The sequence below is a fragment of the Antechinus flavipes genome, chromosome 3, assembly GCF_016432865.1.
Source record: "Antechinus flavipes isolate AdamAnt ecotype Samford, QLD, Australia chromosome 3, AdamAnt_v2, whole genome shotgun sequence".
NCBI lineage: Eukaryota > Metazoa > Chordata > Mammalia > Dasyuromorphia > Dasyuridae > Antechinus > Antechinus flavipes.
This window is the reverse complement of record NC_067400.1, coordinates 628,547,778-628,571,067: the sequence shown is the minus strand read 5'-3', so window position 1 is coordinate 628,571,067 and position 23,290 is coordinate 628,547,778. Positions and strand designations below refer to the sequence as shown.

The 23,290-nt window shown below is 35.4% G+C and overlaps 1 pseudogene; it reads left to right on the top strand.

Annotated features, from left to right (window-relative positions):
* Nucleotides 1-1,927: 1,927 nt before the first annotated feature.
* LOC127557650 (vomeronasal type-2 receptor 26-like) lies at nt 1,928-21,206 on the top strand (annotated as a pseudogene).
* Nucleotides 21,207-23,290: the final 2,084 nt, after the last annotated feature.

The window sequence follows — 23,290 nt, the reverse complement described above, 5'->3', positions numbered from 1 at the left end:
GGCCCTAGCGAGCTTCACTGTGGCTTTTCTAGCCAGAAATCTCCCTGACACTTTCAATGAAGCCAAGTTCATCACCTTCAGCATGCTAGTGTTCTGCAGTGTCTGGATCACCTTCCTCCCCACATATCAGAGCACCAAGGGGAAGATGATGGTGGCCGTGGAGATCTTCTGCATCTTAAGCTCCAGCACTGGCTTACTAAGCTGTATCTTCATCCCCAAATGCTATGTTATCCTTCTGCAGCCCCACAGGAACACCAACAAAATTTTAAAAGATAATTCCACTTCCTGAGTCAAGAATCATTCTGAAATAGTCTATGTGTCTTTCACTGATAGGATGATATTGATAACAATAAATACAAATTAATTTAGCTTCAAAATTCCCAATGAAATCCTCATGAAATCGACATTCCCTACATAAATGCTTCTTGCCTATTCCAAAAACAGCTGGGGCAACACTATAAACCTCTCAGTCTTATGGAGAAGACAGGAGGTGGGGACAACCTGTGTTGTAGTTGAAGCAGAGTGATACCAAGTGGCAAAGAGCCATTTACGTACAATAGCAAGTTGTTTATATAGTTCCCATGCCCAGTATTGCTTTGATTACACAAGGGTATTAGGGTATATAAAGCTGAGAGAATTTGAAACAGACTCCATCCACATGACCATCCACATGAGTCTCACTTCATCATTTCTCCATTAAGATCAAGGACTTGGGCTGGTACTGAGATCTTCCAGGGAGTTCATCTGGACACAACATAATATAATCAAAATTGTCTATTTTGTGATCAATAATGATCTCTAGTTCTTCTTTTGTCACAAATTCCTTCCTCCTTCACAGATCTGAGTGGTAAACTATCCTACGGTCTTCTAATTTGTTTATAAACCTAGATCTTTATATCTAGATCATGAACTTATATCAACCTTATCTTGGTATGCGATGTTAGACATGGGCCAATGCCTCATTTCTATTATGCTATTTTCCAATATTCCCAGCAAGATTTGTTGTTATCCCAAAAGCTGGGATCTTTGGGTTTGTCAAACACTAGATTGCTATAGTCATTACCTATTTTGTCCCTTAAACCTAACCTATTCCACTAATCAACTAGTCTGTTTCTTAGCCAGTACGAAATGGTTTTGATGACCATAGCTTTATAATATAGTTTTAGATCTGGTACAACTAGGCCACCTTTATTGACTTTTTTTCCACTACTTCCCTTGAAATTCTCGACCTTTTGTATTTCCAGATGAATTTTATTGTTATTTTTTCCAGGTCAGTAAAATACTTTCTTGGGAGTTTGATTGGTATGCACTAAATAAATAGATTTATTTGGGCAGCATTGTCACCTTTATTATATTCACTCGACCTATCCAAGAGCACTTGATATTTTTACAATTGTTTATATCAGACTTTGTGTGGAAAATATTGTGTGGTTTTGCTCAAATAGTTCCTGACTTTCTCGTGGCACATAGATTCCCAAATATTTTATGCTAAAAACATATATTTCCAATGGAATTTCTCCTGCACACACAAAAAAGAAAATAGCCATGAAATGAACTTATTGCCTCAAAAATAAAGGCATTAAGCAATTGTCCTCATCAGAAAGCTTGAAAAAACCTCAGAGAAAATTCTTGGAGCTTAGGTTTTGTTTAAGTACAGTTGAAACACCTCCACTGAATCAACAAATATTAGGCCCAGATAGAAGCCAACGAGGCTTTGAGAAATTTCACATTAATTTTCATATCATTTATGATCTCCTGAAATTTCAGCTCAGGAACATTCACCTCACCAAATATTATCTTTAAAATGATGGAAAGGAAATGCAGGGGAAAGATTGTAGGAGTCCCTACTATTTTGGAAGTTACACTTGGTAGTACTAATTAGAAACAATTCTAGGCTGTGGCTGTAGGCAAGGAGGGAATGAGCACAATGGTAGTGACTGCAGAATCACAGGGAACCAGAGCATTCTTGGAAGAGATTGGCTGTTCTTTGGGACAGGTAAGGAGTTGTCCTTGTGGCTGAGTCCTCAGACAGAATTCAGAAAACAACCATAGGACTAGGAAATCATTATTCACAAAAGGAGATTAAAACTTGATAATGATAATGTTAAGCTTATACAAATAAAATAAGACAAATAAAAATATAAAAATGAGTAAGAAGAGAAAAAAGAAATTGGATTTTGATAGCCATTTTGATATGAAAGAAAATATGGCCTCATATTCAGAGAATGATAGATGAAAAAAGCCACTTCTACCACCAAAGACTATGGGAAGTGGTCATAGTTCCAAAAACAATCTCAGAAAAATTTAAAAAGGAACTAAAAAATCAAAAGAGATAACAAGAAAAATTAGAAAAGAAAAGCAATCTAAAATAATTGTGGAAGGAAAGTTATCCAATTAGAAATGGAAAACAAAATCTTACAGAAAAAATAACTCCTTGAAAATTAAAACTGGCAAGTGGAATCAAATGACATTCCCAAAATATTATAATGTTGAAAAAAAGTAAGAGAATTTGAAATACCTCATCAGAAAAAAAAGCAGATCTAGAAAAGCAGTCAATAAAAGACAATATAAGAATGCTCAGACTACAGGAAAGTAATGGTTTTCAAAAATCTGGACTCCCTATTGTAAGAACTTATTAAGAAAACTTTCCTGAATTTCTAACATGGAAATGTAGCAAAAGGAAGAATCCATGTGAAAGAGATCCTAGCAAGAAATCTTACAGCAACCTATTTAACATGTATAGGATTGCTTGCCATCTTGGGGGGGGGGGGGGAATGGGAGGGAGGGAGGGGAAAAATCCGAACAGAAGTGAGTGTAAGGATACTGTTGTAAAAAAATTACTCTGGCATGGGTTCTGTCAATAAAAAGTTATTTAAAAAACAAACAAATAAATAAATAAATTAACTTAGCTACCAAAAAAGAAAGAAAGAAAGAAAGAAAGAAAGAAAGAAAGAAAGAAAGAAAGAAAGAAAGAAAGAAAGAAAGAAAGAAAGAAAGAAAGAAAGAAAGAAAGAAAGAAAGAAAGAAAGAAATATTACAGCAATGTGATAAGCAACTTTTAAAACTCTGGGGTTAAAGACAAAAGATTCCAAGCAGCGACAACAAGAAGTATCAAAACAATTTAAATAGTGTGGAGAAATAATCAGGTTTTCCCAAACTTAGTACTTTCTACCCTCAAAGTCCACGTGTCTTGGAACATTTTATTTCTAAGAACAAAAGCTTGGGTTCCATCCCAGAATTACTTATGTAGCAAAATGGAAAATAATACTGATTGAAAAAAAAGATGGATATTTGATAAAGTGAAGGACTGTGAGGAAAATGTTGATGTAAAAGAGCCAGGAGAAATAAAAGGTAATGATTTTTAATGATTTTAATGATAAAAGGTAATCATTAAAAATCATTTAGGAGGCACTAGTTAAGTTCAAACTATTTATTTTTGTAATATGAAAATGTTATTCATGTTAGTAATTATTAGCTACTACAAGCAATAACAGTATTCTTAAAGCTATTTTCATTACTAAAGTAGTTTGAAAGAAAGGTTTGAGCTTAGTGTATGTGATGTGGCAATTCTAAAAAAATTATAGAAGAGTTAAAAGGAGAAAAAAATCATAAAACTGGGAGAAAAAAGGAAGAACTAGTACAAAAGAAGCAAGTTGGGGTGAAGGATATTGGAAGTATATTCTCAACTAGACTGAAGAAGAAATGGTGTATACATCTGAAGATGTTTAGAGGTCTTCTCAACCACTAGAGTGGTAAGGAAACTGGCAGATAAGATTTAGGAAGGACTTTTAGAAAGGGGTTTTGATTATAATCAGGAAGATGGTGTGAATAGATAAGGGAAGGATTTTAGACAAAAAGGCAAAATAAAGAAGAAGAGGGAAGGAGAGAAGATAAGGACCTGGAGAGAGCTTTAAAAAGAGGATGAGAAGAAAAATAAGTAAAGTAAAAATAAAATGAAAGAAAATACACAAAAAGCCATTATAAATGAAGGTGAATTGATTGCACTCACCCATAAGACAGAAATCGATAGCAGGAAGGACTAAAAATCAGAATGTGAGAACATGTTATTTATTTAAAAACTCATTAAAAATGAGATATAAGTGGAGAGTTGGAATAAAATATTTAATGTATTAACTGATGCAAAAAAGACCACAGCAAGAGTTCCAAGCAAAATTATGGATAAAATAGATATAATTAAAGGAAACAAACAAGGTGATTACATTTTGATTAAAGGCACCATAGACAATGAAATAATATCAATATTGAATCGATATTCACCAAATATTACATATGTTTAAATTTTTTAAAAAAATGTTAAATGAATTTCAGGTGAAGATAAATGGAAATACTATAGAAGTAGAGAACTTGAAAACCAGTACTTGCTCTATTTCAAAGCAGGATGAGGGAAAAAGGAAAAGAAACTGTGTTTTCTAAATGTTTATAGCTGTTCTTTATGTTTACAAAGATGGTAAATTGCAGTGGTGTTTTCCAACTGGAGTACAAGAGTATGGAAGTATGGAGTATGGAGATCTTGGAGTATGCAGAGAAGCATCTGTTCCTTTTTACATCTTTTTTTTTTTTCTCAGTAGATGGGAAATTCCTTAACAGAAGGGACTACCAATTCAGATTTTTGGCTTTGGATCCCTAGATCACTGAATATAAAGATTAGGATTAGAGAACAGATACATGAATGCAATGGTATAAAGTCCTCTCCATTAAGAAAACTCTGTCTGCCATTGCAGTGGTAAGTTGTTAATTCTTTTAGTTTATTAAATTCTGTCATAGATTTAAATGATTCATTTTAATTATATAAACTGTTAATCCAGTATAAAGAGTTCTAGTACTTAAGAAAATGGAGCAATATCGTGCTGTCCTGTTTTAGGAATAGAATTGAGATATGACATGACTGGTTCAAAATTAGGCATTCATTAAGTTGAGACACTGAGTATTGACTAACTACATTAATAAAAGCAGGGTACTTCTCATGCAAAAGTTGTTAGAAATCAATCTATTTCTGGACTCTTTGTCAACCAATAATGGCAGGAAACATTTCTATGTGCTGCTAGAAGAATGAGTGAAAAGATACTTGGAAAAGGAGCTATGTAAGAGATAATTATTTAGAGAATGATCCCTGGCTGCAGGGCTTCCTGATTTAAGCATATGGGGAAGAGGAATTCAAGATCATTTAAATCTTGCCTGCTCAGTCATTACCACTTTCTGACATTGTCACCTCTCATGAATTCTACTATGATGCACCAGACCAGAATTACCCAAGTTCCTACATACATTCTCACCTGGCATGATATTGCTCTGCCTCTGGGGAGGTCACTGGGGCTCCAATCCACTTGATGCCAATTAGTAGTGAGGAGAACAGAGGAACTGGGAAGGAGGACTGAGAAAAACAAGTTCTTTCCTCAGACTCAGGGACACAGGTGCACAGCACCAAGCAACAAAGTTCCCAAGAGTCCCTGATGGCCTAAGCTCCCTCTCTGGGCTGGGGGGATATAAACACAGGATCTCATCAACAGAGACAAACAAGGACATCAATGATATTTTAGCCAGGGACAATCCTCATAAATAAACTCTGATCTAACTGGCAATGCCTGTCTGTGCTACGTGCCAGAGTCATATTTCCAGAGTAGTATTACAGTCTATCTGCACAAGAATGAGGAGCAGAATTAAGCTTGAGAAACTATCTAAGAGATTGTTTGCCTGCAGGAGAGTTTTCCCTTCCTAAGGCACCAGAAGTTGACATATCTGCTATTGCCCTGCTTCCTCCACCACATATCACAAACCTGGCTAAAAGGCAGATTGACCTTGGCTGGGAGTTGGACAGCAGTCTCCCTGATGTTCTCCCTGTTCTTCTTCTTCCTGATCTCAAAGGTGTCATTTTGGGAGTGTAAGGAGGAAGGGACCCTCTGCTGCCTAAGAAGGACTTTCAGTTCCACATACTACAGAGATGTTGATCTTGTTATTGGAGGATTTTTTTTCTTTAGTTCTCCATAAATTGAACAAATTTCTATTTTGGAAAAGGTTTGAGTTGAACCCTCAAAACAATACTAAGGAGTATGAATAAGTACTTATTGCCTTACATTTTAACTAATAGTTTCAATGATCAAAGATTAATGTTTTCTGTATAACCTGCAATTTATCTTTAGAAAAAAGAAAAGAAAAGAAAAAGCCAAGTAACACTTAAGCATAATCAAACAAGAATATTCCCTTAGTGGAAAATCAACAATAAGCATCTTATTTTGCACATCAGTACATCAGTTTTCTGTAATGGTGGATGCATATTCCTCATAATCTGTCCTTTACAATCATTTGTAGATCTTTACTTTTTTTCAGACTTCTGATGTCTTTGGACTTGTGTTATTTTTACAATATTGCTGTTAAAGTATAAATTGTTATTTGTAACAATACATTTACATAAAGGAATATATATTTATATATACATAGCTTAAATATTTTAAAAATCATCATACCATATTTGTTCGTACAATTTTGTACTGATTCTATGAAATCATATTGATTCATTTTCAATAGCAAAAGAGTATTCAATACATTGATATATAATTGTTCAGCCATTCCCTAATCAGAGGCCAATTCTTTCAAGTCCATATTTTTGTCACTTCAAAAAGAAGTACTTCATTTCATAGAGGTCCTATTTCTCTATTTTCAACACTTTAAGAGTTTATTTATTCAAGATATCATCAAAATTGAGTCAATTGTTCACCATAAATACAAATTGCTTTCCAGAATGTCAAAGTTTATTAATACCGCTATCAATAATACATTACTACGACTGTTACCCAACATTTTAATACATATTTCTCTCTTTAATAGTTAATCTTATCATTACGATATATGTGAGGTCAAGATTCACATTGGGTTTTATTTTCATTTTTGTAATTATTAGCCATGTGGAGCATTTTTCTATACAGGTAGAGATAGGTTAGATTCCTTGTATCGATAGTTTGTATTTAAAACCTTTCAAAATTTATCAGTTGGAAAATGGCAGTGGTACTTACAAATATGTAAAAATTACTTATATATCTTATAAATAAGAACGTTTCAATTAGAAGTGTAATAGAGTTTTACTCATGAACATTTTGGTCATGAATTCTTGTCCATCACTTAACCCTGGAAAATATGTCTTCCTTGTGCCTCTCTTTCTTTAAGATGTTATAAGTTTTTGTTGCTAAGTTATGTTAGATTTGAAGATTATAATGAGATATGTTTTCAGGTGAGGGACTCCATATCTAAAAATTGATGACCATTTTCCCCAATAATTATTTTATTCTCTGTATGCTTGGTCTCCATTTTTTTTAATTTAATAATTGATTTTCTAAAAAGTTTGGCAAACCGGAGAAATTGGCAATTTTGCAGATGAGCTGGTAACTTGTAGAGAGCCTTTTTATGTTCTAAATATGATAGTAAATTTGAATGAGAGTCGGAGAGAATCTCTAGTACAGTACCTAATGTCTTCAATCCAGAAAGAGGTAAGATGGGAAAAACCATTATAGCTTGGTTATATCTCCCTCCCACTGCAGATGGCTGCTCAAACACTATTATCAAGTGCTGGCATTAATGTTTGCCATAGAAGAGGTCCACAGGAACCCCAATCTGTTACCCAACTTTACTCTGGGATTCCACATCTACAATGCCTATGCCAATGATGACAGGATCTTGGAGAGTTCCCTCATGTGGCTCTCAGGCCAGGGACAGACCATTCCAAATTACAGCTGTGAGAAGAGGACGTCAGTGGTGGTCATTGGAGGAGCCACTTCTGATTTAACTGTCACCATGGGAAGCCTACTGGAGCTCTATAAGTTCCCACAGGTAAGAAATTATAAGTTCGATTTACCCTATACTTGTTGGAGAAGAGAGGCAAGATTTTGAAGGTTTACTAATTTATATTCCGCTTCCAAATAGTGTTGGAGAATTCTAGTGGCAAATGTATCTTTTCAAGTGTCTCTTAAAGAAGAAATAGAAAACAAAGAGTTTGCAGAAATCAGACTTGTTCCCTTCATCATGTCTTGTAGCAAGTGGCATGTTTTGCCCTACCAAGATTTTAAAATTAGGCAATTGAATGCTGTTAATATATATTAAATATTTCCAAATCCCTGGATTCAATCGTAGGGAAACAAGTAAAAAAACAAACAAACAAACAAACAAATATATATCGATTTCACCTGGAGCAGTTATTATGAAGGAGAGGACCCCTGACTGAAACCCTGAATAATAATAAGTATTGTACCAGATAGAAAAGAAGAAGTTAATTCTACATAGAGGGAGGATGAAGAAAATAGGTTCAGAGGTGGAATGGTGGAGCAATGAAATCTTTTCTTACCATGAATTCATTAAATTGAAAAAGGCTCCTGTTTCATTCCTATTTAGATCAGCTCTGGTCTCTTTGATCTGCTCCTAAGTGACCCACTTCAGTATCCTTCTGTTTATCAGATGGCCCCCATGGACACCTATCTTATACGTGGGATGGTCCGATTAATGCTTCATTTCAAATGGAACTGGGTAAGTCTTGTTGCCTCAGATGATTCAAGAAGTGAAAAATTCCTGAGAGATCTTCAAGAAGAAATGGCCAGAAACGTTGTCTGTGTGGCCTTTATAGAAAAGATCATCACTGGTTGGTCACTGGAAATTGCCATTTATAATAAATTTATAATGAACATATTAATGTCAACAGCCAAGGTGATTGTCATTTATGGAAATACAAATTCACTCTTGAGCTGGAGGTTTACCAAGATTCCTCATGTCATTGTAACAAGAGTGTGGATCACCAGCAGTCAAAAAAACTCAGTAACATGTATTTCAATAATTTCAATGGAGCTCTAGTATTTTCAGATCAGACAAGTAAAATTCCTGGGTGCAAACATTTTCTGAAAACCATTCACCCAAGCAAATACCCAGAGGATATCTTTCTTAAAAAATTCTGGGAAAAAGCATTTGGGTGTACATATGAACAGGGAGAGGGAGATGAAGGGGCCTGTTCACCAAATGCTTCTTTGGACACACTACGTTTGAGCTATTTAGACATCATTATGTCTGACAAGAGTTACACTGTCTACACTGCTGTATATGCTGTGGCCTGGGCCCTTCATAAAATGTTCTTGCTGAGATCGGAAAAGGAATCTAATATATTTGGAGACAAGGGAGCTTTTCATCCATGGAAGGTAAGATTGCCCCCTACCGAAGCACGAATGCTTAAATCTCTTATTGTGGGAAAGCCATATACAGAAAAGATATAAGAGAGTAGGAAATCAGCTTCCCACTTTTTCAGTGAGTTTCTTCTGCACAACAAACTGAGAATGTCACCTCATTTCTAGTCATTTCAGATCCTGTGGCAGAATGCAGGAGTGAGAATCCAGGTAAAGTGGTACCTGAGGGTTTTTGATGAGCATGGTATCAGGGAAGGGTAAGACCATCAACACTACAAAGTCCTGCCTTCACCATAGGCTAAATGAGAACCAGGCATCTCTCCTCACCTTGGCAGTCTTAGTACAACATAGACTATGTACATAGACTATGTACATAGACTTAGTACAACATAGACTACAACATAGTACAATGGACAGAGCTTTGTTCTAAAGCCAGAGAAGCTGTACTCAAATCCTGACTCTAGAAGATATTTCTTGATTGTTCCTAAGTTTATTCTGTAAATTAAAAAAAAATTGAATTAAACAGCCAAAGAATTTGTTTCCAGCTTTAGATCTAATTTCTTTCCTTTTTTTCAAGACAGTGAGATTTGAAGTGACTTACTCAGGGTTCCACAGTTAGAAAATGTCAAGTATCTGAAGTTATATTTAAATTCAAGTCCTCCAGACTCCAGAGATGTGCTCTATCTTATTTGCTACCTAGTTGATCCCTCTTATGTAAATATTAACATGAGATTTTCAATCTCAGTAAAAGAATTTATATATCATCATTTCTAAAATAGTAGTTTCTTAAAAATAGAAAGTTCTGTTATCTTTGTCTTCAGTCCCCAGTACAAGCAGCATACTTACATGATGTGAGAGGCACGTGATAGGTGCTTGTTGAATGAAAAAGCATCTAAACTATTAGATTTTTATTAATCCTGTCTCCAACTCATCACTTACAGTGCTTCCAATCAGTCAAGAATTATGCATTTAGAATGCTTCTAAATGAAAAGATGTTACACAATAGGTTATAAACAGAGATTTTTTTTAATTTCTCTAAAGGATCTGACAGGGGAAGAAGGCAACATAAATATGGGGTGTGTAAATGCATCTATATGTACAGTTGTATAAAGTTATATATATATATATATTATATATTATGAATATATAAATAATAAAGATAAAATTTAGAAAGATATAGGAACATAGTGTTTATAGAGGTATATAAATTAAATTTAATATATGTAACACAATAATATAAATCCTAATAATTACAAGATTTTTGGTAAAGGAAGATCAACAAGATCATCATAAAGAATATCTGAACATGTCCCTCTCTTGGTCTAAAGGAGACACACTCTTGGTCAGAAATTATGATCAGCTCATTATACCTTCTAAGAGAAAGTGAAAAAAAAATGCTCAGCTTGGAATCAAAAGTCCTGCATTGTCTGATTCCACTTATACAAACTCATTTCACTCTTTGACTCAACATATTATGTTTCAGCATAAAACCTTACTGAATGTATTATGAGTTAGAATTACATCACCAGACTACAAACTTTTGCCCAGTCATTTAAACCTAAGATATACTGCAACCTCACCACTGACTCTACTTTCCTTATGGCTCAAATGCTTACTGCCACTTAAGAAATCCTTTTTGAATTCCCTCATCTATAAGACCACATTGGTTAAAAATAATACTCAGTATAGTGTATTGCATATAGTAGGTGCTATATAAATATTTGACCTTTTCCTTGAATCACACAGTAGTTATTGTTCAAGTTCAATGAAATATCATGCAAAGAAACATAGTTTCCTTGAAGGTACATGCTTTTTTTTTTTTCATATCAGACCCCATGCACCCAATATAGTGACATGAAAATAGTGGGCACTGAATAAATCATTACAGCTCTATGGGTAAGCTCTGTTGTACCCCACCTACAATAAATTACTATGGCAAGCTTCCTTTTTCTGTCTTCTTTCCAACTCCACCCTCATTGAACAGAGAAAAGACATTTCTGGCGTGTTCCACTGGGTTAAAAACTTTTATTTCAATCTGGAGATTTGGCTAAAGCTCTAGTCAGATTAAATGCTCTTGGATTGAACGAGCAAATATAAGAAAGATGACAATACTACCTAAACTAACTTATTTAGCTCTATACCTATCAGACTCCCAAAAAGCTATTTTGATGACCTAGAAAAAATAACAACAAAGTTCATATGAAAAAACAAAAGGTCCAGAATTTCAAGGGAATTGATGCAAAAAAAAATCAAATGAAGGTGGCCTATTGTATCAGATCTAAAATTATATTAAAAAGGAGCAGTTACTAAAACCATCTGGTATTGGCTAAGAAATAGACTAGTTGATCAATGGAATAGGTTAGGTTCAAAAGACAAAACAGCCAATAACTTTAATAATCTAGTGTTTGACAAACCCAAAGACCCCAGTTTGGGGGATAAAAACACATTATTTGACAAAAATTTCTGGGAAAATTGGAAATTAGTATGAGAGAAACTAGGCACTGACCCACACTTAACATCGTACACCATGATAAAGTCAAAATGGATTCATGACCTAGGCATAAAGAATGAGATTATAAATAAATTAGAAGAGCATAGGATACTTTACCTGTCAGACCTGAGAACAAGAAGGAATTTATGACCAAAAAAGAACCAGAGATTACTATTGACCACAGAATAGAAAATTTTGATTATTTCAAATTGAAAAGTTTTTGTACAAACGAAACTAATGCAGACAACATTTTTACAATCATAGGTTCTAACAAAGGCCTCATTTCCAAAATATAGAGAGAATTGACTCCAATTTAAAAGAAATCAAGCCATTCTCCAATTGATAAATGGCCAAAGGATATGAACAGATAATTCTCAGACAAAAAAATTAAAATTATTTATAGACATATGAAAATATGCTCCAAATCGTTATTAATCAGAGAAATGCAAATTAAGACAACTCTGAGATACCACTGCATACCTGTCAGGTTGGCTAGAATAACAGGGACAGATAATGCAGAATGTTGGAGGGGATATGGGAAAACAGGGACACTGATACATTGTTGGTGGAATTGTGAACACATCCAGCCATTCTGGAGAGCAATTTGGAATTATGCTCAAAAAGTTATAAAACTGTGCATACCCTTTGATCCAGCAGTATTTCTACTGGGCTTATACCCCAAAGAGATACTAAAGAAGGGAAAGGGACCTGTATGTACCAAAATGTTTGTGGCAGCTCTGTTTGTAGTGGCTAGAAGCTGGAAAATGAATGGATGCCCATCAATTGGAGAATGGTGGAGTAAATTGTCGTATATTAACGTTATGGAATATTATTATTCTGTAAGAAATGACCAGCAGGATGAATAAAGACGGGACTGGCGAGACTTGCATGAACTGATGCTAAGTGAAATGAGAAGAACCAGGAGATCCTTATATATCTCAACAATGATACTGTATGAGGATGTATAATGATGGAAGTGGATCTTTTTGATAAAGAAATCTAATTCAGTTTTAATTGATCAAGGATGGACAGAAGCAGCTACACCCAAAGAAAGAACAGTGAGAAATGAATATAAACTGTGTGCATTTTTGTTTTTCTTCCCAGGTTATTTATACCTTCTGAATCCAATTCTCCCTGTGCAACAAGAGAACTGTTCGGTTCTACACACATATATTGTATCTAGGATATACTGTAATCTATTGAACATGTATAGGACTGCTTGCCATGTGAGGGAGGGGGTGGAAGAAGGGAGGGAAAAAATTGGAACAGAACTGAGTGCAAGGGATAATGTAAAAAATTGCCCTGGCATGTGTTCTGTCAATACAAAGTTATTTAAAAATAAAAATTAAAAAAAATCTCTAGCCAGGTGAGAACTTTTTGGATCTTGGTTCTGTTATCCAATTTATTAGCAATCCATCCCAATTCCATGACACATGAAAAACCATAGGATTTAACTCTCTTTGCTCATTAGAAAATATTGGGGGAACTAATAGAAAATATAGATTCTACAAAATATTCCTGAATGACTCATTATTTTCTTCATTTTCAGCTCCATTCCTTTCTGAAGAACATCCACTTCAACAATAATGCTGGAAAGCAGGTGGTCTTGGATGAAAAGAGGAAGTCTATGGCAAACTATGATATTTTCAACTATGTGACCTTTAGCAATGATACCGAAGTCCTGGTGAAAGTGGGAGAGTTTATTCCTCAGGCTACAGATGGTGAAGATTTCACCATCCAAGAGAAGGCAGTAATATGGGCCACAAGGCAGAGAAAGGTGAAGGATATTTAAAATGGGAGCTTTGTGAAACATATAAATATAAAAATAGACCATCAAAATATTCACTAGCCTTTTTAAAAGAGGCAAATGCCACAAAAACAGTTTGGATAAAACAACTTACAAATCAAGTCTTTATACACAATTCAATCGAGAAAGGGCAAAGAAAAAAAAAAAAAAAACAGAGCATGTGTTTCTTTGGATGAAAAGCCCAAGAAATAGTGAGATTTCCCAACTGCATGGCTGAGATAGTAGGAGAAGCATCTGGTCCATGGATTCCAAAAGTGAAGAAGTAGGAAACTTCTTTTGAGGGCTCATAATTTTTGACCATTTCCTGCTAAACACAGTAAAGTTGTCATGAAGTTGCAGTGTCCTGATTAACATCTCAGCTCTCAATACACTAGACCTCTAGTATAATATCTTGAATTTTCTTATGCCTAGCTTGAGACCCCATTATTGGGAAAACATTCTCCATTTTTCATCATACATTTCAAACATGATATCATACAGACATAAATTTGTCAAACATTTATAAACTAATTTCTCTTCTAGGGGATCCCTTTCCTTATCTGGGCATTGACACAATTAAAGAACAAAATACACAGGGACAAACGGAATTTGACAAATCTAAAATTTTATTATAGTGAAACAAACTACAATATCTGATTTGTATAAACAAATTAGTCACTTTCAGGTTTTCTAATGATAAGGTTATAGTATTCTAGGAATGTAAATTGTGCTAACATTGAACAACCAGTAGGGCTGAAGAAGAAATTGATCTTCTTTTTATAAAATAATCCCTTTCTCCCTCATAAAAATACAATATACAAGATACAATTATCTTGTATTCATTCAAATAGAACTTAATGACTCGGTAAATATTTGGGGAGATACAAAGATCAATATCCTTCACAAGTGGCTCCTTCTTGACATTTGACTAAAACTTATGGGTTCAAATATAATTGTGCTGAACACATGATTATTTCAATCTGCAGATAGGGTTCCAGTCCAACCTCACTTTCCCTCACTGTGGTGTTCTTGTTCTTTAAAATAATAATGGTTCTCCCTTGGAGAGCAGGTTTCTTGGGGAGGTTTTCTGAAGGCAGCCTCAGTTTCAGGTAAGAGTAATAATCACCCAAACGTAGCCAGGTGATAAAAATTCAGATCGTTTATTGCTTTCACCAAAATAGCCCTGTTTGTTTTCTTGGTGGCCTCTCTCTCTCCTTGGTTCTAAGTGCTCTTTCAGCTTTGTCCTTTGCTTCTGCCTCTGCTTCCTTCAGCCTCCAGGCAGCACCAAGGTGAAAGTTGAAAATGAATCTCACTTGCCTCCAAGAGAGGGCTTGTGGGCTTCCTCCCAGAGTGCTCCTCTCTGACCCCTCGGAATGTTCAGAAGTAATTCACTAACCCGAAGCTAAGAGGCTCTTTATATATGATCTTCCAAAGGTTGACTGCTCCTTCTGCAGGCAGGGATTAAGGGAGGTGTGAATTTGGATATCTCATACTAAACCCTGAAATCTCCCAAATGTGTGAACTCCAATGAGTACTTAAATATATTAGTGAGCTAGAGGATTTGCCAAGTACCCTGCCAAATTAGCACTTTGTAAGGATTCCAACACCTCACAGCCCTCTTTCTTCTTGAGAAAAATTTAGTTTCCTAGAAAGCTGCAGGCAACCAAGTAGAATGTGTATTTATACTATCTGTCAATATATAGGGCAGTATGGAAATTGAAGAAATAGCTGACTTTTTCACAGCATTTCCTGCAATGTAGGGCTTCTACTCCAAAATGTATATAGAGCTATTGATTCTCCTGGCTTCTTCCTTTTCTACAAAAGTTCAGTCTTTACTTAGCTCCTGAAAGTTATTGAAATACTGAGATTATTCAATCCCTCCACACCCAGACCCTCAGGATGTTTACTTCAGAAAAAGATTACTGCTTTTTATATAAATTATTTTGTTTGTTAGCAAGTTTCTCAAATAATAGCTTTAAATATTTCTAAGAAATGGATAGGTACTCTCACATTCAGTTAAGATAATAAAATGCATAATGCTCTTACTTAATAAACTTAATAAACACACAAACACACACACACACAGACACACACACACACACAAACACTAGTTTTAATATTTCTTTTCCTGAGGAAATTCATGAGAATTTATTCAGAAAAAAGTCTTTAGTCTCCAACTTCTGATACTTTTACATGATTTGGAAAATGACTCCATTAACTTTTTAAATACTTCTCCAATACATTGGCAAAAGCCTCTTTTGGTCATAAATTCTGCTATTTCCCACCCCAGGAGATTTTTAAATCCTTCTATAATAAGAAAAAACTGCAATTTCAGCCTTGGATGTTGTTATTCTTCATACATTCACATTTTCCCAACTCTTTGAGACACCACAGAAGATGCCACACCATAGTCTTTTCTCCTCAACATCTCATGAATACTACTATTGTTTTCTTTCTTTTATAGTATGTATCTGTCTCTTCCTCTGTAATTCACTTTTCTTTTTGTTACATCAGGGACTTTTCCAGTGGGTCCCATTTTCTCAATATGGGAACAAAATATTTAGGCTACAGCTTCATTGCTTGACTGTCCAAATCTTTAGCCTGGATTCGTTTTTGTCAGTACTGACTGGTTTCATCTCTGTGCTGTTTTAGGCAGTGTCAAAAATCTTCTCCACCACCACAATTCAAAACGGTTAATTATGCAGGGTTCAGATTTTCCCAAAGTCCAAATCTCAAAACCATAGTTACCAGAAAAGTCACAGCTTTGTCTGTGCTGTTTTTTGCTGCCTTTTCTATGCTGTTCAGATCTATCTGCTTCAATTCCTTCTCTGTTTGTTAACAAGGAAGTGATGCAACCAATCAGCAAGATCTTAGCTGTTATTGTGTTGTTTTTATTGTATATTTCTAGCTTTAAATGTAAATTGTTTTTCAATCAAATCAAGAGGATTCTTGATTTTTCTTCCCTTTTCTCCTCACAAAGTTTTGTCTTATCAGAAATTGTTGGTATTTCTCTCAGAAAAGTTAATTCTAGATAATATGCAACCTGCTTATAAGGAATCTACATTTTGAAACCATTAAGGTTTCTCTGATTTAATTCTATCTGTTATTTCTTAACTTCCATACAAGTTACTCAAGTGACAGGAAAGGTGATTTGTTACTTTCACCTCTTGAAGGACTACACACATTTGTTAGGGTAACCCAATCCATGCATAGTCAATGAACCAGACAGAGAAAATTACATGTTTGTTTTGTGGAACTCCCTTCCATTTTCCACAGTCAAGGGAATATTGAAAATTGCATCCCTCGTTCCTCTGTATAAATGAAAAGCAGATGACTCTTCTTTATTCACTTATTATAGAAATAGCTTGAAAATCTTGAATATAAACTTTCAGGGATATAAAAAGATTGCAATGGCTCAGTAATCTGAACATCCCTTGGCTTTATAATGCTTTGGAATAAACTGTTCTTTCCAATCCAATCACTACTGTTGGGTTTTCTAAATTGACCGGCATTGGAATACAGCACTTAAAAACGGTGCTATTTTTTTAAGATTTTTAAACAGCTCAGCTGGAATTCCATTTCTTCTACCAGTCTTCCTAATGGCAATGCTTCCAAAGGAACACTTCATTTCATTCTCTAGGATATCTTCTTCTTGAAACAAACTCCCCACTGCTGCAAGTATTGGTGATGTGAAAGCCTTCCTTGGATAGTTACATTCTCTATTCTTTCCAACTCTTCAGATTATGTCATGTTTCTATTAAATCACTAAGATTTTCTCTTTTATCATATTTATATTTGCATGAAATTTCCCCTGATATCTCGAATTTTCTGGAAGAAGTCTTCTATCTTTCCCATTCTACTGTTTTATTTCTTTGTATTGCTTAAGAAAATGTCAATTATTTGTTCTGATCCTAATATCAAGTAGGATGTAAGTAGGAAGAAATATCACTTCTCAAATGTTTAGTAATCTGAGTCTTTTTTGGAAAAAAAAATCAACTGAATCTGTCTTTGGCTGAATGACCATTTTACTGATGTAAAATAGCATTGGGAAACATTATCAAACCATCAAATAGTGTATATATTGCTACAAACAAACCAAGCTTAGGTAACAAATTATGCTAAGTAATGATCAATACTGCTTCAAAAGCCTTTGGATATTTTCCTGTGTAGCCTCCTCAGTCAAGGTGCAGTAGTTGTGGTCCTGGATTCCAGAAGAAATCTCAAGAGGGAAAGGCTGTCTGCTGTTATGGCTGTGTCCTCTGCGCAGACAGGCACATTGCCAACCAGACAGGTGAGTCTGTGAGAATACTTTTGTTCTACTTCACTAAACACAGATGAAGAATGACCAAATAATGCTGAATGAGTCTCCCAGGTGACAACTAGGCAATGGAAACTTGTTAGGTCAGAAACCAAGAAAAGGCTAGAGGAAAGGTAAAAAAGAAGAAAGGCACTGAAAGCCCAAAATGATCGATATCAGGAGTGTTTGTGGGTTTGAGGCGCACCAAAGCAGGAATTTCTTGCCTAGGATGTCTGTAATTCATTGGTAGAAATACATATTTAAAATGTGTTTTCCCATTGATGTAGAACTTTAGAGTTTTCCACACAAATCTTTTCCATCAAGACAACAATTACAAAATGCAATTCTTGATTTACTACTTGTAGAGAAATATGAAATGACCCTTCATGGCAGCACAGCTAATGAAGAGATGTGGAACACTAGCCAGGGTACTGAAATGCCATCCATGGTAATTTTCAGTTCACCTCAGCTGTCTCACCTGACTGTTACTCATTTGATGTGCAATGGCTGCCAAGAAGGCACAAATTTACCTAATCCAAAACCAACTGTCATTCGCAACATTTCTTGGAATCTGATTCTCACTACCTTCTGTAAGATTCAACTTTCACTTACTCAATACAAAACTATGATTTTGGAGAAGATGCAAATATGATTTGAAGATAGCTTAAACAGAAAAGGCTTTGCAAGTAAGCTGAAATAAGGCAAATCACTGCTAAAATGAAGTAAAGGAAAATAATGTATGTTGTGGAAATAATTTAACCCAGAGCACTACCTCCAGGTATAAGACCTCTAGGAAGAAAGATGTTGCAGTCATCATTGATCATTAAGAGAAAGTGGGAGCATGGTCTTTCCTCAGCAGATCAGGAAAAGTCATAGCTTATGTGGGCTTATTCTACCTCTCACCAATATATGTCAGGCATTTTTCTCTTTGCTTCACATAGAAGGAGTAGAGCAAGGAAATGCCTAAGACACTGCAGGAAGAAATTTTTCCTCCTAGAACTAAAATATACCTCTATCTCCTCCATTGTTCTTTTTAGTAAAAACATCTCATTAGAACATCTTCTTTATGAAGAGAAGTATGGCTGCATATTTATAAGTTCTTGGGCTCCGACAATCATTGTAATTCAAAATTGGAAGGCCCTCGACAGTCATAAAGTTCACCATGTCAGATACCCAAAAAAGTAACTATCCAGCATCCTCATGAATATGCCCCAGGAAAGGCTCTCAGCCTATTTCTAGAGCACTCACATTCCAAAAAATTTACCCTGACAAGAAACCTAAATTGCCTCTTCTCAATTCCCAAAGTGCTTTAGAGTTTGTCCTCTAGCATCAAACAAAGCAAGTCCACTCCCTCCTTTGGCTATAATAACTTACTGTGAATAAAGACATCCCATCAGCTGCCAGCTTCATTCAGAAGCTTCTCTTCTCCAAGCAAATCATCTTCAGTACTTTCCATTCATATTCCTAGAGCAATCAGAGTTGATGTCCATCAAAACAACCTGAGGATCATGTGGGTAAAGTCTAGAAGAAAATGTCACTAAGTAGCTGTATACAGACATGTCATTGATATCCAAAGCATCAACAGGAAAGAGAAACACATCAAGATCTTAAAAAGATAATACACATTCCAGAAAGAATAATGTTTTCAGTACAATGGAGTTATTTTTCTCTGAGAAAAAAACTATAAAGAACAAAGAACTCTAAGCTGAGGAGATCAACCATTAAAAAATTATGGTCCAATTCCAGGAAATAAACTCAACAATAACTTGATTTGACAAATAGCTGTCACATTTATTATTGTTGTTGTTATTATTACTAAGAATAATACCTCATATTTTACAAGAATTCTGGCAACATTATTCATGTAAGAGCTATAATTTATGTAGCAGCTGTTTATTAAATAGTTCAGAAGGCTTGTCCTGTGCCTGCAGTCAGGAAGATTCATTTTCCAAGTTCAAATCTAGCCTCAGAAATTTACTAGCCATGTGATTCTGGGAAACTCACTTAACCTGGTTGACCTCAGCTTCCTCCTCAGATAAATGGGATGGAGGAGAAAAGGCCAAATACCAGTTTCTTTGCCAAGAAAACCTTAAATGGGAATATGAAGAGCCACATAAATCAAAATTGCTGAAATGTATATAGTACTTAAGATTGCCAAACTCTTTTCATATGTCAAATCATGTGATCTTCATAACACTCCATGAGATTGGCACAAATATTATTCCCTTTCTTCAGGTAGGGTAATTTAAATAGAAAGAAGAAAATTGACTAAATCTACATCATAAAGTCACAGAACTATCTGAAGAAGAAATCAAACTTACACCTTCCAAGTCCTCTGTTCATAACAACCAGATTCTGGAGTCAAATTGAGCAATTTGAATATTTTTAAACTATTTTTGGTTGTCTGATAGGAAATTTTTTTCTGAAAATAAAATATTAAGACTTTGTTTCTTCTCTTCAGACACAGATCAATGTATGAAATGTCCTGAAGATCAATATCCCAATAAGGAAAGGAATCAGTGCCTCCCCAAAGTGGTGACCTTCCTGGCCTATGAAGAGCCCTTGGGGATGGCTTTGGCTTCTATAACTGCTTGCTTGTCTCTCCTCACAGCTCTGGTTTTCTGGGTCTTTGTGAAGCACAAAAACACCCCCCTAGTCAGAGCCAATAACCGGGATCTTAACTACATCCTCCTCATCTCCCTTATCTTCTGCTTTCTCTACTCTGCTCTTCATTGGCCGCCCAACTGCAGCCCATTGCCTCCTTTGACAAGCAACATTTGCAGTCATGTTCACGGTGGCCATCTCCTTGGTTTTGGCCAAAACCATCATCTCGGTTCTGGACTTCAGAGCCATCAGACCGGGCAGCAGGAACAGGAAATGAATGGGATCCAGAACCCCCATTTCTGTTGTTCTCTTTTGCACCTTGTTCAGATTCTGCTCTGTGCAATCTGGCTGCTGCTCTCTCCCCCATTCCTAGAAGCAGACACACACTCTGACCGTGAGCACAATATCCTGGGATGCAATGAGGGCTCTCTCATTGCCTTCTATTTTGTCCTGGGCTACATGGGAGTCTTGGCCCTAGCGAGCTTCACTGTGGCTTTTCTAGCCAGAAATCTCCCTGACACTTTCAATGAAGCCAAGTTCATCACCTTCAGCATGCTAGTGTTCTGCAGTGTCTGGATCACCTTCCTCCCCACATATCAGAGCACCAAGGGGAAGATGATGGTGGCCGTAGAGATCTTCTGCATCTTAAGCTCCAGCACTGGGTTACTAAGCTGTATCTTCATCCCCAAATGCTATGTTATCCTTCTGCAGCCCCACAGGAACACCAAGAAAATTTTAAAAGATAATTCCACTTCCTGAGTCAAGAATCATTCTGAAATAGTCTATGTGTCTTTCACTGATAGGATGATATTGAAAACAATTAACACAAATTAATTTAGCTTCAAAATTCCCAATGAAATCTTCATGAAATCGACATTCCCTACATAAATGCTTCTTGCCTATTCCAAAAGCAGCTGGGGCAACACTTTAAACCTCTCAATCTTATGGAGAAGACAGGAGGTGGGGACAACCTGTGTTGTAGTTGAAGCAGAATGATACCAAGTGGCAAAGAGTCATGTACATAAAATAGCAAGTGGTTTAGGTAGTCCCCATGCCCAGTATTGCTTTGGTTATACAAAGGTATTAGGGTATATAAAGCTGAGAGAATTTGGAACAAACAGACTCCATCCACATGACCATCCACATGAGTCTCACTTCATCATTTCTCCATTAAGACCAAGGACTTGGGCTGGTACTAAGATCTTCCAGAGAGTTAATCTGGCCACAACATAATATAATCATAATTATCTATTTTGTGATTAATAATGATCTCTAGTTCCTCTTTCGTCACAAATTCCTTCCTCCTTCACAGACCTGAGTGGTAAACTATCCTATTTTGTTTATAATATTATTCTTTACATCTAGATCATGAACTTATATTAACCTTATCTTGGTATATGATGTTAGATGTGGGTCAATGCCTCATTTCCATTATGCTATTTTCCAATATTCCCAGCAGGTCTTTTTGTTATCCCAAAAGCTGGGATCTTTGAGTTTGTCAAACACTAGATTACTATAGTCATTGCCTATTTTGGCCTATGAACCTAACCTATTCCACTAATCAACTAGTCTATTTTGTAGGAGTACCAAATGGTTTTGATGACCATTGCTTTATAATATAGTTTTGGATCTGGTACAACTAGGCCACTTTTATTTCCTTTTTTTCCATTAATTCCCTTGAAATTGTGACCTTTTGTTCTTCCAGATGAATTTTATTGTTATTTTTTCTAGGTCAGTAAAATACTTTCTTGGGAGTTTGATTGGTATGCACTAAATAAATAGATTTATTTGGGCAGCATTGTCAACTTTATTATATTCACTCGACCTATCCAAGAGCACTTGATATTTTTACAATTGTTTATATCTGACTTTGTGTGGAAAATATTGTGTGGTTTTGCTCAAATAGTTCCTGACTTTCTCTTGGCAGATAGATTCCCAAATATTTTGTGCTAATAACATATATTTCCAATGGAATTTCTCCTGCACACACAAAAAAGAAAATAGCCATGAAATGAACTTATTGCTTCAAAAATAAAGGCAGTAAGCAATTGTCCACATCAGAAAGCTTGAGAAAAACCTCAGAAAAAATTCTTGGAGCTTAGGTTTTGTTTCAGTACACTTGAAACACCTCCACTGAATCAACAAACAGTAGGCCCAGATGGAAGCCAACGAGGCTTTAAGAAATTTCACATCAATTTTCATATCATTTATGATCTCCTGAAATTTCAGCTCAGGAATATTCACCTCACTAAATTTTATCTTTAAAAAGATGGAAAGGAAATGCAGGGGAAAGATTGAAGGAGTCCCTACTGTTTTGGAAGTTACACTTGGTAGTACTAATTAGAAATAATTCCAGGCTGTGGCTGTGGGCAAGGAGGGAATGAGCACAATGGTAGTGACTGCAGAATCACAGGGAACAAGAGCATTCTGGGAAGAGACTGGCTGTTCTTTGGAACAGGAAAGGAGTTGTTCTTGAGGTTGATTCCTCAGACAGAATTCAGAAAAAAAATCGGAGGACTAGGAAATCATTATTCACAAAAGGAGATTAAAACTTGATAATGATAATATTAAGCTTATACAAATAAAATAAGACAAATAAATATATAAAAGTGAGTAAGAAGAGAAAAAAGAAAGTGGATTTTGATAGCCATTTTGGTGTAAAAGAACATATGGGCTCATATTCAGAGGATGATAAATGAAAAAAAACACTTTTACCCACAAAGACTATGGGAATTGGTCATAGTTCCAAAAACAATCTCAGAAAAATTTAAAAAGGAACTAAAAAATCAAAAGAGATAATAAGAAAAATTAGAAAAGAAAATCAATCTAAAATAATTGTGGGAGGAGAGTTATCCAATTAGAAATAGAAAATCTTACAGAAAAAAAAATAACTCCTTGAAAATTAGAATTGGCAAGTGGAATCAAATGACATTCCCAAA